The sequence below is a fragment of the Leiobunum rupestre genome, chromosome 7 (genome assembly GCF_980474605.1).
Source record: "Leiobunum rupestre chromosome 7, qqLeiRupe1.1.hap1, whole genome shotgun sequence".
In the NCBI taxonomy this organism is placed as follows: domain Eukaryota; kingdom Metazoa; phylum Arthropoda; class Arachnida; order Opiliones; family Sclerosomatidae; genus Leiobunum; species Leiobunum rupestre.
The window spans coordinates 7,937,802-7,952,011 of NC_143390.1; positions in this window are offsets into that span (position 1 = coordinate 7,937,802).

Sequence of the window (14,210 nt, forward strand, 5' to 3'; positions counted from 1 at the left end):
TATTTCAAAATTGATTAATATAATTTTTTTTTCAAAATTGAAAATATATTGATAAAAAACAGTAGTTTCGATCAAAATTCATAGGAACTGGTGGAAATTTATAAGTTCTATAAAATTGGATTAATGTATAGATAAATTGCGATTTTTTGAAAAACAAAGTATTTATTTTGGTCAATTTGATCAAACTTGACCAAAATTGGAAAATAATAGATCTAAATTAGCCCAATAGTTCTTTTTATAAAATAACCTAGGCCATCTTGTTGAAATGTTGCCTCCCCGCTTCAGCTGTGGATCCGTTTTCCCTCCCACTAAAGAGTTTATGAAATCATTCTTAGGCATTGGCTGAACTATTCCAGTGCAACATTTCAACAAGCTGGGCAAGCGTAAAGATATTTTATAAAATCAACTATTTTATAGTTTTGTAAAAATTATATAAAAATAAACTAAATTCGACCAACTATCTCAAAATTGTTTCAAATATTTTTTTTCAAAATTGAAAAATGTTAATAACACTGAAAAAATTATCAAAATCAATAGTTTCGATCCAAAACGATCAAAATTTATAGGAATTGATGGAAATTTATTTTTTTAATTATTTTACAAATTTGGAAAATACTAGATCAAAATTAGCAAATTTTTTAAATTATTATTATTATTGTTATTATTATTATTGATTATTTTATGAAACAGTGTAATACAAAATTGTTTTATTCGTTGTAAATGAGTTCGACATTTCCGTTATCTACCAACCAACAAGATTTTTTACTAACAATTGTGAATTTAATTAAAAGTAACTTATTCGATGGTTTACTCAAGTATAATTGAAATATTTACGCGTTTACCCAATTTTATTTGAAATATTTACGCGTTTACCCAATTTTATTTGAAATAAATAATAATTTTCCCTATTTTATTTGAAATAAATAATAATTTTTCCCAATTTTATTTGAAATAAATAATAATTTTTCCCAATTTTATTTGAAATAAATAGTAATATTTCCCAATTTTACTTGAAGTAACTAATATTTATTGGTTTTACCCAAATTTGTTCGCTTTCATCCGTATTTAATTGTAGGCATCTAAAATTACCTATAAAAGCCCAAAATAATCAAAATCGCTGTCATTTGGCGACTATTCTTTATTTTACCCAATTTGGGTCATTTTTAGCGAAATCTCTTTATTTTACCCAATTTTAATATTTTTTTATTTATTCTCCCAATTTGGGTCAATTTTAGCGTAATTTCTTTATTTCACCCAATTTAATGAATTTAACCCAATTTGAATTGATATAAATAATTGGTTATGAAATTCACCCAATTTTATTACAAATAACTTATTTTCCAAGGTTTACCCAATTTATTCCAAATATTTAATTTTTAAAAGGTTTTTACCCAATTTTATTTGATAGAAATAATTTTTAATGATTTTCATTTATTTTTTTATTTATTATTTATCAAGTAAATAATATTTTAGAACTTTTAGAACCAAAACAACTACGGATATATATAGATTGGAAATTCATGAGGTTTTTGATCGAAACTACTGATTTATTTTAATTTTTTATACTTTTTTTTACAAAATTTAAAGATTTTGCTAATTTTGATCTATTTTCCAAATTCGAAAAATGATTTAAAAAAAGCAATTTATCTATATAAATAAATTTCCATCAATTCCTATCAATCGTGATCGTTTTGGATCGAAACTTTCAGTGTTAATAACATTTTTCAATTTTGAAAAACAAAAATATTTCAAACAATTTTGAAATAGTTGGTCGAATTTAGTTTATTTTATATAATTTTTACAAAACTTTAAAATTGGGCTAATTTAGATCTATTATTTTCCAATTTTGATCAAATTGACCAAAGTAAATACTTTGTTTTTGAAAAAATCGCAATTTATCTATACCTTAATCCAGTTTTACACAACTTATAAATTTCCGTCAATTCCTATGAATTTTGATCGAAACTACTGTTTTTTATCAATATTTTTTCAATTTTATATATTTTTTCAATTTTGAAAAAAAAATTATATTAATCAATTTTGAAATATTTTTTTCAATGTTTGTATTTTTTAAATTTTTTCTCACATTTTTTCCAATTTAAGCCATATCGGTTCATTTTCACCTATTTGGTTCAAATTGATCAAAATGTGATAAATTTTGATTTTTTTCGTCAATTTTTATAAATTTTTTATAATTTTGGTATTTTAAATTTTTTTCAATTTTCTTAAAATTGGAATCGGTCAAAATCCCATGTTATTTTAAATGGGAAAATATCCATTTCATGTTGTCAAAAACATTTTTCGTTGCCATGGCAAAACCGTTGCCCATTGAATAAATTCCCTTTAGGATTTTTCAAGTTACATGAAGGTCTACCAATCCCCCGAGTTTGAACAAAATCGGTGTGTAACACCTCGGGTCGTCTCCTTGTAAGTACAATAAGAGGAACAGAATCTTCACTCGTGACTTTTGAAATCACTGTATTTCGTTAAATGTTGGCGTTTTTTTGTCTCATTGATAATTTAAATTTGAACATAATTACAGAGAGTTAAAATTGGATCTTGGGTACCAAGATTGACCAAGTGTTAGATAATAATACCAATTTGGAGCTATAAGGTAATTTTGTACAAAGTTTGCACACTTGTAGAGCGTTTGACTTGTCACATTATTCTGATTTCCTTAATTTATTTTTCGTTTCTTTCCTCTATTTCTGTGATTCGCAAACGCTCTTTGTCAAAAGGATCATCAATATTTGCGCAACTTGGTCAGTGTCAAAAATCCTAAAATTTTCATATCCCCAAATCTAATTCAGCTTCTAAAGCAATTGAATCTTCTTATTGAGGATCTAAAATAGAACATTAAGAGATCACGGACATTTAAGGCCACACAATCTCCTGATGTATTAAATATATTTTTAATATTAAGTTCAAAATTGATAAAATTTCAATAATCTTGTGCATAATCTTAATAAACGTACTAAAATAACCCAAGAGGAAATTCGTCTAAAATGAGCGTTTTCTCAACCACGGGGTATAATCAACACGTTATCTTAATTACCCCCCCCCCCCCCCATAAAGGTCCAAGTCATAGAGAAGTCGCGGCTTTAAGGTGGTTCAATATAATACGGGCTGTGTTTAAAAATTCAGTACAGAAAGTATAACGTGTTATATGGGTTGTTCCTTCGTGGTGCTCCTCTGCAACGAATTGGACAAGCGCTAGAGTGTATTAAAGTTGGCCTAAGGACGCCTAACCATAGGCTACCACGCGAACACAAAAACCCAGATAGGAAAGCCGATTTTAGGGGTAGGAGGAAATTGGAACTTGATGAAATAAAGAAGCAAAACCTTATCGTGTGCGAAAAGTAATTTTATTTTTTAAGCAAATGCTCAAAATGTTGTCTTCCGATTCTTAGAAAAAGAAGGCAGTGGCGAAGAAGAGATGAAAGTATGTCCTGGAACACTCCAGGTGTGGTACGAATGGGTTCGGCAGCGGCGTGAATTCTTACAACTAAATCCACCTCGGATTCGACTGGAGTTTCGTAGACAAGATCTTTCATCCAGCCCCAGAAGAAAAAGTCTAGCGGGTTTAGATCCGGTGATCTTGCAGGCCCGGCGAGTGGACCTCCTCAACCTATCCATCTCTGTGGAAATTGTTATTTGAGGAACTCACGAACCCGCAAGGAAAAATGAGCCGGATCCTCGTCATGCTGAAACCACATTTATCGTAAAAATTCTAACGGGACATCATCAAGAAGGTCAGGTATTACGAGGAAAAACAATGTACGTGGTGTCATTGAGTCTTGGCGGCAACTTGTAAGCGCCAATCAAAACGTCTCCAACTACTCCAGTCCACAAGTTAACAGAAAATCTTTCCTGATAACCACGGGTTAATGTCGCGTGATGATGTTTGTGAGCCCATTTGAGGTGTTTGTGAGTGTTGAAAACGCCCTCCCTGGAAAATGTGTTTTCGTCAATGAAAAGCAGAGTTGTTTGAAAAACGGGATCTTGGACAGAACGCTCTGCAAACCATCACCCAATGGGAAATCGTTCGCTGTAAGATCTTGCACATTTGACCGGTGATAAGGGTGCTTTCCGTCATCGTGTAGAACACGCTAAGCAGACGAATAATTGTATCCGAATGAACGTGCAACAGCACGTGTGTTAGTCGACTGATTGTCATAAAAGGCCAGTAAGACATCCGCTTCTATCTGGGGATTTCGAATATCCCTTGGGCGGCCTCTGTAATGATTGGCTGCCTGTAAGGAAATCAGGTTCGTCTCTTTACTAAGAAGTTATTACTACACTTAAAAGTAATTACAAAAAGGTTAACTACCAAATCTTACTTGTGTGGCGCCTGTCTCGTGCAATCGACAATGGACATTTGCGAAAATTAGTGGGTTCAAGATATTCCTGTTTGGATACTTTTCACGGTAAATTTGTTAAACAACATATACATTACCATCCGCTACGTAAAATTAATGTCCGCTCGTTCTTCAGTCGTGTAACGATAACGCTCCATTACGTGTGGTAATTTCACAATCATTGAGAACATCGGCCAACAAGCCTTTAAATACCCTATTTTGCCTGACGATACGATTCAGTAGACCAATTTATCAACATTATTTTCACGAGTCCAATATGCGACCATTTGATCTGATTTCAAATTGTAGGGGGTACTCTAGGGCGCCATGTGCTAACTAAACCTTGAAAGCGCAATAACTCAGAAAATCAGTTACCATTCAGAGATAAGTGGAAACCTAGCCCCGGTGACGCCCCTTCAAATCGCGAGGCCATGTGCTGTAGCACACGTAAATCGGGCACTGAACACGCTTTATGAATCACCCTGTCAATTGGTTATGAACAATATTTCAATCGCCCTGTTCGTTAAATTAATAAGCGCATTTTAACAACATAGGAGTAAATTTCACCAAAATATCAACCACCGTGAACACACAACTCAATCATCCTACCTTTAACATAATAATGGAACTAATTAACAACCGAAGAGTAACTTTACCCCAAAAACGCTATATCAATCAACGTGTTGATTATGAACAATATTTCAATCACCCTGTACATTAACTTGCTAAGCGCACTAAAACAACCTAAAGGATATATTTATCAAACGCCGCACTTCCTCAACAACTTAGCGCATTAACAACGATACTAATCACCATGTCATTTATCCAGTCAAAAACCATGTATTAGAAAATTGCCGCCATTAAAAATTAATCTGTGAAAGTACCAAAGAAAACATAGCCAAAACCCATATACCAATACCCAAAATATCATTACATAGCAAAGCCCACATCCTATCTAACAATAGTCAAGATAATGTTAGAGACTAAAAAAAGTTTTTTTTTTAAATATGCCGGAATCGTGACATAGATACCGCCACGGTCTCAGTCAAAGGATCCTCTATCTATCTATCTATATTATAAGGAACGCTTGGTACGTTGGTCGTCGTCGGTCGTACGTCCCAGCTTTCAGGAATGTGTGCTTAGTCGGTCATGAAGCCAAAGGCGGGGCGGCGAGGAAAAAGCGACTCGCGGAACAGAGGGAAACCGAGACTGCCCTTTGCTTCGTTACTGAGGTGGTTCGACTATCTATTTTCTAAAAATCTGTCGCCCCTGAGAATTGGGCCGTGTTTGTCCCAACACGCAATACACCCGAAATTTTATCTCTGTTTCCGCCGCGAATTTCGGAGGGGGGGGGGATCGTTTGAGATAGTTTTAGAAGGCCTGCGAGTTTCGGAAACGGGGAGGTGCCGTGGGTTTCGGGGTCATTCCGATTTGAAATTCCCGTGGCCTTAATGCATCAGCCATTGGGTACAGGGGGTTTGGTACGACTGCGAGTTTGTGTTCTTCTTGCGGGGAAAAGGGTACCACGGAAATTCTCGCACTGGAAAAGGGGAGGGGAGTATACTACGGAAATTCTCACATGGAAAAAAGGGGGAGAGTGTACCACCGTAATTATCACATGGGGAAAGCGGAGAGGGGGTACCACGGTAATTATAACATGGGGAAAAAGGGGAGGAAGGGTAGAACTGGGGTGGTTCTACTATGGGGAAAAGGGTACCACGGTAATTATCACATGGGAAAGAGGGGAAGGAAGGGCCTTACTGGGGGTGCCCCGATAATTATCACATGGGTAAAATGGGGAGGGGGTACCCCGGTAATTATCATATGGGAAAAAGGGGAGGAAGGGTCTAACTGGGGTGGTTCTACTACGGGGAAAAGGGTACCACGGTAATTATCACATGGGAAAGAGGGGAAGGAAGGGCCTTACTGGGGGGTGCCCCGATAATTATCACATGGGTAAAATGGGGAGGGGGTACCCCGGTAATTATCACATGGGGAAAAGGGGGAGGAAGGGCCTTACTGGGGGTACTCCGGTAATTATCACATGGAAAAAAGGGAGGGGGCCTTACTGCGGTGGTTCGACTATGGGGAAAAGGGTGCCACGGAAATTCTCACGTGGGTAAAAGGGGGAGGGTGCCTTACTGCGGTGGTTCGACTATGAGAAAAGGGGTGGAACGGAAATTATCCCCTGGGAAAAAGGGGTTGGGGGGGGGCCTACTGGGGTGGAGTGTCTCGAAACACACAACTAGCTGAGGGGCTTCTCGGCTTGTTTTTATATAGATACTTAGGCGGGGCTCGATGAGTCAAAACTGAAAGTAAAACTTTGTTTCTCGTCTCTGTTATAAAGTGTATCTCGCTTCAGTCTTTGCTGTAAATAAAAGCATTCTCTTATAAAAGCATCTATATTAATAAAAAGCTGTTGGTTGGGTGGTAGGTAGGTTGGTAGGTTCGTTCGTCAACCGATTTTGGAGATTTATTTCTCGATTTTCTGACGCTTTTCGCGCGGCGCGAGGGTCGCGTGGCATTTTTTTACGTACGCTAAGATTCGTGTTTTCGCATCGAGTCGGCTTTGATTTCCGATTTGCTTTTTAAATTATTTAATACAAATTTTCAAAAGTGACGCAAATGTCAGTTTCTAAAAATGCTCAAAATCTGTCGCCCCTGAGAGTTGGGCCGTGTTTGTCCCAACACGCAATGCACCCGAAATTTTATCTCCTTCCGTCGCGAATTTCGGAGGGAGGGGGATCGGAAGGGGTAGTTTCAAAGGCCAGGGTAGGTGGGGGGGGGGCGAGGGGAGTTGCGGGGTCGTTCCGATTTGTAAGTCGGGAGTCTCGGCGTACGCTAGTCCCGTGGCCTTTATGCATCAGCCATTTGATACAGGGGGTTTAAAGGGGTACAGGGTGTTTGGTACGACTGAGAGTTTGAGTTATTCTTGCCAGGAAAAGGGTACCACCTTGGATGAATAAGGTACCACGGAAATTCTCGCATTGGAAAGGGGGAGGGAAGTACTACGGAAATTCTCGCATGGAGAAAAGGGGGAGAGGGTACCACGGTAATTATCACATAGGAAAAGCAGAGAGGGGGTACCACGGTAATTATCACATGGGAAAAAGGGGGAGGGGTATCCCGGTAATTATCACATGGGGTAAAGGGGGAGGAAGGGCCTTACCGGTAGTATTCCGGTAATTATCACATGGGAAAAAAGGGAGGAAGGGCCTTACTGCGGTGGTTCGACTAAGGGGTAAAGGGTGCCACGGAAATTGTCGCATGGGTAAAAGGGGGAGGGTGCCTTACTGCGGTGGTTCGACTATGGGGAAAAGGGTGTAACTCGCTCTTTCAAACTTTTATTTAAAGCATGTAGTTTTCTAACAGGTTATGGGCCCAGCAAGCTTCCATTGCGCAAACTAAGTCGGAGTCTCGGAGATTAAGTAAGTGGCGACATTACTTAATAATTATTGCTGCAGAAGAAGGAAATCGGTTATCGGCTGACAAAGGAAATTATCATTCCTGGTCAGTAAGGACTAAAGCGGCGTTGATCAGCAAAGGAATTTGGGAAGCCATAGACCCAGGATTTGGACCCGCAATGACAGACGCAGAAAGAAAAGGAAACGAAAAAGTTCTTTCCTTCTTATACCATGTAGTCGAATACAATTATTTAGATGATATTGGCAGTGTGTCAGAATTTATAGCCCGTTGTATACCTAGTAACAGAGACCATACCACCGGAGGCCTATCATTATAGTGCCCTACGCCAGCGTCCACCTAGCCCGGACAGGTGACAAATCCAGCATGGGTAGTAGTACCCTACTACTGATGGTCGCAGCTTTGACGCAATTAAGCCACTCAACCCAGCCGAAGGTGCAGCAATGGGTGGACCAATCCCCACTTCGCACACAGCAGTTTGATTAAGAATGGATGCTGTAGCAACTCCAGCCGACACCCTAGAGTCAAACCCTTTGGAGAGAGCTCCTAAAGGGGAACGACGAGCATACCGCAGTCCAAGTAACCCGGCACAGCTGGCACCGGAGATCCCGGTGGGACTCCAAGAGGCCAGGAAACAGGACCGCCGTGCCCTCATACAGAGGCCCGCTGCCCCACAGCAGGCTACCCAATCCTCCGAGGATTGGCAATCACGTTAGGGCTAAAGAAGCATGGCTAACGCCCGAAGATATGCATACGAATTATGGATTGGACCTACACAGAAAGTTAACAGCGTGTGGCTATGGTTTTTCAGACAAAGAAGTTGCTTTGATCATGCTTATGGGCTTACCACCGCCCTATGAAAGTCTTATTCTGACGTTGGAACATGATGTAAATAACATCACTACGCAAATGGTCAAGTCACGTCTGGCAGTCGAAGAAAAGAGGCAAGATAGAAAAGAAGAAAGTCACAACGACACTGGAGAGTCAGGCACTAATAAGGCCTTTATCATGCGCGACTACAATAAAGAAGGCGCAACGTTCAAGAAGAAACCTCAGAAGCAAAACATTACGAAGAGGACTGGTCAAGCCGAGATTAGATATGTTAAATACTACTGTTGCGGAGTATTCGGCCATATAGCGAGGGAGTGTCCCGACGTAGATAAAGAAAATGGTCAGAAAAACGTAGCTAAGAAGGCGATTATTCCAGAAAACCATAAAGCACCATGCTCGGGTAATCGTAAAGTAGACGACGCTAACGAAAACACCTGGTTTCTCGATAGTGGAGCTACAGACCACATGTTATCGAGTTCAAGTCTAGCGTAGAAGTTGCTAACAAAGACTCAATAAAGGTAGAAGGAAAAGGTGATATGGAGTTCACACCAAAATCTGCGACGGATAAATATATTATCAAGCTAGAAGGGGTTTTATACGTACCTGAATTAGACGGAAACCTAATGTCCGTTGGCCGCCTAGAAGAGATGGGCTGTTCCATCGAATTTAAAAATGGATTGGCCACCAAAAAGGAGAAAGACGAAATTATTTTGACAGCGACCAGGATGGGCTGACTCTACAAAATAGAAGAAGATATTGTACCACCTCTGGCAGAACTTGTCAAAACATCTGACAAAGAAACGTGGCATAAGAGATTAGGCCACGTCAACGACGGTGCCTTAAAAATAATTTTGAATGAAGAGGTTCAAGGCAAACCAGAAGAAACCACACCCTGCAAGACGTGCATGCTGGGGAAATTAAGGAGGAAACCATTTCCAAGGGGACAGGCAACCAGAGCAAGACGGCCCTTGGAACTGGTGCACTCCGATGTCGTTGGTAAAATTAATCTACAATCAAAGGGAGGTGCGAAGTACATCGTAACTTTCGTTGATGATTTTGCAAGTCGTACTTCGATTTTCTTTATGAAAAGTAAAGATCAAGTCCTTGTTAAATTCCAAGAATACAAAGAGCGTTCGGAGAATGAGCTCGGATTGATGATAGGAACCTTAAGAACTGACAACGGTGAATACGTCAGTAACCATTTCGACGAATATCTGGCGAAAAACGGAATCACACGTCAACTAACGATACCTGGTACACCTCAACAGAACGGAGTTGCGGAGAGGATGAACCAAACCCTCATGGACATGACGCGTTGTCTGTTGATAGAATCCGGACTTCCGAAGTACTTTTGGGCAGACGCGATGAATACCGCGTGTTACCTCAGAAATCGGTGTCTTTCAAAATCAGTCGAAAACGGTATTCCTGAAGAACTATGGTTAGGTAAACCAGCGACACTCAAACACTTAAGAACCTTTGGATGCAGAGTATGGGCAGTACGAAGCCAACTAGACAAACGAAGTAAATCAGATCCTAAAGGAGAAGGGACCGTTTTCATCGGGTATCCGAACGTGGTGAAAGGATATAAAATCTGGAATTTTCAAACTGATAAAGTATTCGTAAGCAGAGACGTCGTGTTTGACGAATGTTTTTACCCTCTCAAACGAAAAGAAGCGACAAACGTCAATCAAGATGAAGAATATGACGAAGAAATACTATTTGGAGAAGAAATACTAGAAGACGAAAAGAGTGAATCCACTTCAATAAATCAATGCGACGAAACTGATGCGAAAAAAGAAACAACCGCTGGAAAGCGGGGGAAGCAATCAACGCTGACAGAAGACATTGTGATTCATTCGGTAGCGTGAAACACCATTACTGAACCAAATAAAAATAAAAAGAAGATAAAACAAAAAGAACGGATTATCAACGATGACCCACCAAGGAGATCAGAAAGGATAGCCGCTCGAGAGAAGAAATGCTATTCGGCAAACCATACTCAGAGCTTAGATCCAGATCCTATTACCATTACACAGGCGATGTCAGGGAAAGATGCTAATAAACTGGAAAGAAGCAGTTCAGGTAGAGATTGGTCATCTGAAAAATAACGATACGTGGGAATTAGTACCACGACCAGCTAACAGGAACGTCATTGGTTCTAAATGGATTTTTACGAAGAAATACAATAACGACGGGGAAAAAAGGGTTTTCGCAAATTCCCGATATGGACTATATCGATACCTACTCACCCGTTATTAAGATGAAATCGTTTAGAATACTGCTGGCTCTCGCGACAAAATGGAATTGGCAAGTTAGACAATTAGACGTAACGACGGCGTACCTGAATGGAACTCTCAAAGAAGAAATATATTGGAGCAATCCGAAATGTATTCCGAAAAGGGAGAGGAAGACTGAGTTTGCAAGTTGTCCAAAGCTATATATGGATTAAAACAAGCTGGGCGAGAGTGGAATACTTGTCTAGACAAGTTTCTCAAACAGTCAAATTTGTATTTACTACAATCTGGAAGAAGGAATAATCATAGGCGCTTACGTCGATGATACACCCATGATCGTTAAAAACAATGAAATTGGAGATCGTTTTATACGAAAAATGAACGAGGTCTTCGAGATACGCGACTTAGGAGAGGCGGATCATCAGCTTTCCATTCGTATCCAAAGAGAAGAAGACGGATCTATATCAATAGATCAAACTAAATACGCCGAGGAAATCTTGTCCACTTTTGGAATTGTCGATTCACGAGGCTTAACAACGCCATTAGATCCAGGAGTTAAGTTAAGCAAAGTGTCAGACGAAAACTGGACAGAAGAAGAACCCAAAAGTAAACATATTCCGTATCGCCAAGCTGTGGGAAGTATATTGTACCTAGCAGCACTTACGAGACCTGATCTAGCGGACAATTTAACGAAAGACCAACGGAAGAACATTGGAAAAGCGTTAAACACGTGCTGCGTTACATCAAAAAGACCAAATTTTACAAGTTAACTTTCGAAGGTGGTGAAGGAGGATTATCAGCTTATTCAGACACAGATTGGGATAAAGTAGACAGAAAATCATTCAGTGGCTACATATTCACACTAGGCGGCACAGCCGTATCATGGCGAAGTAGGAAGCAGAAAACCACCGCTCTCTCAACGGTAGAAGCCAAGTATCTGGCTATGTGTGAGGCGGCCAAAGAAGCGATTTGATTGATAACCCTGCTCACAGAAATAGCCGACGGAACGCTATTCGAAGAACCCTCGCGAATCAACGTTGACAATCAAGGCGCTATGTGTCTGGCCAAAACCCAGATAGCTTCCGACAGAAGCAAGCGCATAGATTTAAGATATTTCTTCCTACGGGAAATGGTAGACGAGGGGAAGGTCACCTTCGAATATGTACCGACGGTTCAAAGTAATTTAGCTGACATGTTGACGAAACCATTAGGATCAGTTCACGTGAAAGAACACAGTGAACAACTGGGGTTACACGATCTAGACACGAAACCGTCAAGATAATGTTAGAGACTAAAAGACGCGCTCTATTTTAAATGTATATATATGCCGTAATCGTGACATAGATACCGCCACGGTCTCGGTCAAAGGATCCTCAATTTTTATATTGATAGGCGGGGCTCAAAACTGAAAGTAAAATTTGTCTCCCGTCTCTGTTATGAAGTGTATCTCGCTTCAGTCTTTGTTGTAAATAAAAGCATTACGTTATATCGTTCAAACTTTTATTTAACTCATGTAGTTTTCTAACAGATAACATAACGTAGCATCTGTATAATAAGCGATCAGTGCCGAAACAATCCAACGATCTGTAGAGGTTTTCAAGGTCGGAAGATAAAATATTTTGGGACAGATTGCGCTTGCATTCGGAATCTTGAAATGGTACGAAATTCAAATATCACAATAGTGTGTACGCTGGTTAAAATTACAATTTCTGAATGCAGCCGAAAACGTAGTTCAGAAATGATTAGCACTAACTAAAAATATAATTTTCAACCAAGTCGGTTTTAATTTAAAAAGTATGTAGGTTTAAAGTCCCAAATCATCAAAGATCACTAAAATGAACAAATGACCAGCTTGTGGGGCCCCGATCTCCAAAATTCATAACGGGCTACCAATGGTATGATATATCCTTTCCTTCCCTGACCCGTTTAAGCCTAATTTTTGGAGAGTTATGTGGAATGAAGGGCTTGCCACCAACCTCCTACGCATTGTAACCCACCCACCTGAATTAAAGGCTTTAAAAGTCGCTTGATGACTTGGGCCTAAGGTGGTGACAAGGGTATTAGCCTAGCTGATACGGAGGTGGTGTCATCGGCGGCATCAGCTTTACTATATGTGTAACTAGTACACACAAATCCCTTAGGGAGTGTTTGTAAAAACGCCTTAATTCTGGGTTATAATGAATTAATTTTGTGTGTATTAAGTAGCCTGTCTAAGCCTTGGTTCACAGCAGTAGCGAAAACAAAGTATTTCTTTAATTTTGGTTGGCTTATTTTAATTAATTTAAACGTTCTATAATAATTTAATATATAATTTAATAAAAATTTATAAAACCGTTTAGCATTTTTCTAATTATCTCATCAAGGAGAATATGGGACTGAAAAAAGGTACTCTACATTGAAAAAATACAGGGTATTTCAAAAGGTTATGCCAAAATTTGAAGGAGTTGTAGGGGGAGTTGAGAAGTATGCCTGATTTCCCCCCATTTTCCTACGATGAGTTAAAAGAGTGCCAGAGAGCTTCAAGTGTGGCCTACTAGCCCCTGTAAATAGGCTGCAACAAGCACAAAGCCAAGATGCAAGGACTTTAAATACTGTTTAGGTTAACTTTTTTACGCTGGTTACCTCGATTCCTTTTTTACCTATAACACGAACCCAAACCTTACTGTTCGCATTTCCCTGCTGCTTGATTTTGCGCTTGTTGCAGCATATTTCCAGGGGCTAGTAGGCCACACTTAGAAGCTCTTTTAACTCATCGTAGGAAAATGAGGAAAAAACAGGCATACTTCTCAACTCACCCCTACAACTCCTTAAATTTTTTGCATAACGATTTGAAGCACCCTGTATGCAATAGGGCCTAATGTGTATATTTTTTTTTGTTCAATGTATACAGTACCTTTTTATGTCAGCCTAATGATTAGGCTTACATAATTGACTTTGAAAATTTGCTATAACAATTTAAAATCAACTTAAAAAAATCAAGAAAAGAGCCAGTTTAATAAAAACAAATTGCAAGTATTCTTAATTCGCAATTTTTTCAAAAAAATATTTTAAAATTTAAAATGTTTCAACATTAAATTCAAATGTATTCGACAGTTTTCAGAAAATGAATGAAATCATGATAATCTCATTTTTATTCTTGACTTTATATTATTACTTGAATTATCCGGAGAGATAAGGGAGTGTGTATACCGATAAGGGGCACCTGCGGACGGGGGAAACGGGGGTGAAACGGGCCCCTATAGGGGGCCCCCTTTTGCGGCAATATTCGGCGGGGTCAAAAGGTTAGCTGATTTACGATGTTAGGTCAATAGGTTATCTGCCCCTATGGACACGATGCAAACAGCCGTTAAATAAGGGTGAAACG